This window comes from Catharus ustulatus, chromosome Z (genome assembly GCF_009819885.2).
Source record: "Catharus ustulatus isolate bCatUst1 chromosome Z, bCatUst1.pri.v2, whole genome shotgun sequence".
NCBI classification, from domain to species: Eukaryota; Metazoa; Chordata; class Aves; order Passeriformes; family Turdidae; genus Catharus; species Catharus ustulatus.
In genome coordinates, this window is record NC_046262.2 from 17874827 (window position 1) to 17877739 (window position 2913).

The following is a 2913-nucleotide window of genomic DNA, read 5'->3' on the forward strand; positions in this document are numbered from 1 at the left end:
AATTCTTCACAGAGGCAACCATTCCACAGAGGAATCTCACACCATAGCTCGTATCAATTAGCCATCTTTGTGACTGGCCTGTTTGAGAAACCAAAGACTGAACAGACTTGGAGACTGAACTCTCTCCAGTCATCAGGGTGGTCCCACAAAAACAGGGAAGGCAGAAAGGTGTTCTGTGGAGAAACCTGTATGCCTGCTGCAGACTGCATTAAACAAGGCTACTGTGCTGGCCTCTTCTAGGCAAGAGGCTGTTACTGTTATACATCCATCCTCTAAATGTTTTATGTTAAAAGAATGCTAAAATTTCTGGTCTATAACCCACCTTCTGAGGACATGTCAGATAATTTGCAGAAATGAGACTTCAGGCTAAGAGTCTCAGTAATGTGCTGCAGAAACCCAGTCGTCAGACTGCTGTTTATCCAATCAGGAAGGGTTTATCCCATCAGCAGGGTCATGCGATCCAAACAGCTTGCTTTCAGTGCTCCCAGAGAGCACTCGTTACAGAAATAGCTATGACTTCACAGCTATTTGCCACAAACTGCTTAGCCAGTAATTTAAATACCAATTGAATTAGTGAAAATCACTACCTGTGCAGAAAGGTAACATTTGCAAGATTAATAATTTCCTACTAGTTATTTGACCTGTGCTAATCTCTCTTATTGAACTACTGCAGTTATCTTTTCCCTTCAGGCTAGCTCTCTAATTCCAAGTTGACCTTGAGGTGTAGCATCAGCCAGACTAAACCTAACCCAGGCTGGAGCATCACCAGCAAAACAGATCTGTGGGTATTACTCAGCACTTGTGTCTTAGCCCTAGTCTCCTGATAGCAAGCCGACGATAGCACCTCCGCATTGAAAATTGCTACTGCTCTTTATTAATTGAGTTCTTGTTCTGGCAGCACATGAGGAAGCATCAGAAATTATGTAGCAGAGGTAGTGTTTCATTAGCTTGTGAAAGGTCGTTGTGAATCTTTCTTGGCCCGACTGCTAGGCAGCCAAATTCCTCATTCAACTTCAGCCTCTCTGAGATGTGACTTTTATTTAAGTCAAAGTCCAAGATCAAGTATCTAATACATGGCTCAGAGAAACCTGAATCTCACTCAGATATGGCCAGAAAGTGTTACCACAGTGTAATCAGAGAAAAGCTTTCATTGTCCTTGAGCACACTGATCTGGTGGCATTAGCTGCTGCCCAGGGGAAAGCGTTGTTCAGTAGGAGCTGTGGCAATCTGCTGTTTAACCTGAGGAGACACTCAGGTCACTGACAACTTTTGAACAGCCTAGTTCCAGTGCAGGAGGATGAGAGACTTCATCCTGCATGGAGTGGAAACCTGAGGGCAGGCTTTGTGAGAGCCTGATAGGAGAAGCTCTGGTCCACTTTTGCTGCAGCACCATGCTCCCCAGCTGCTGGAAAGGGCTCTCCCATGTGACACCGTTTGGAGCAGGGGCTCTCAAGAGGGGAAACTTAGGCCTGGAAGGTGCTGGGGGAGGCTAGGAAGGAGTGGGAGCCAGAACATCGGCACGGGACTTCCCTCTGCCCTTAGGGGTTCTCCCACAATACGTGCAGATCTGCAGGAGAGGGGAGCCAAAGGCTCTGTTTTGCTTTGCAAAGGGGGTGGATATTTGGCACAGCCTAGGGAACAACTGACTTCAGAGTTGTCCTTTTCTGGGTTTTCCTGCACAAGGGAGTGAGCTAGACCACTTCCTTGTTTATAAAAGGCTCCTATTTTGCCCTTCTTCTGTACAAACATAGAATTGGGAGAGAGAGTACAAGGTGTTGTGGAAACTTGTTTTTGACAGATGGATTCTGGAAACTTGGATAAGAACTGGATTGCATTTCCAATTATTGGGACCAAATCCTTCTCTCAGTTACTCCCATAAAGCCAGGATGACTAGCCGCTGTAATCAGTCATTTCAGATATCTCTAATGTGACACTGGAAAAGTCATGTCTGATGACACTCATACTCACAGTCTGAGAGTATTTGTATGAATACTAGTAGTCAAACAGGATGGATGTTGTTAAGGGAGTGATAAGCCTGTTAATATTTTCTTTGTTAAAAAGAAATGCCAGACTCAGTATTCCTCTGGGAATGTGACAGTGACAGGTGTTAGGGTTCAAAGACCAGAAAACAATAGCATTAACTTTGGAATGGACATGGGTTTCTGACCTGGTGTGGTGAGTGGAAAATTCACTCATCAAAGCCCTGGGACTTTAAACACCCCCCCATTCCTCTGACTCTTTCATATTGTATTAGCTTTCCTCACAGGGTTCATTTATCCTTGTTTATTTTGAAACACATCTGAAGATCTTGTTCTTGATATTGCATCATATGACTTCTTATGTAGGGGTTGCTCTGGAATAGGACTATCCAGCTCCTGGCTGCACAGGCAAACTAAGAAGCTTGTGTATACCTGTGTGTGTATGTATGTGTGCATTTGGGTAGCAGTCATTCTGTATTAAGATAACACATGATTTCTTTTCTCCTTAATCCTGCTCTTGTTGCTTATTTATGATCCTGTGTTTAATGCAGTGTAGCTGCTCAATGATATCAAGATCATGACAACTCAGCTCAACAGATAGGTATTGTATATATCAGTAGAAGAAGGGAATCCCCATAATGTGGGAACTGCACTGTCTGGCCATCACCATTTCATGCACGGTATTTGTCCTGTAGTTCTCTGAGTTTTGCAAAAGTAGCACTCATTATATGCTATTTGTACATTCCAGTCTGACATCTTCAGGTGTCTCATTTGATTCTGGTTTTAGTACAACCCATACTTATACCCAAATCGTGCCTTTGTATTTAAAGACTGTAATTTAGTCATCAGCATTTCTCTATCTGCAGCTGGGGTTTTCTCTTTTACCTTGCAAGTGCTTCAAACTCGTCTCTTCAAGGGACAGAGGAGTCTGAGA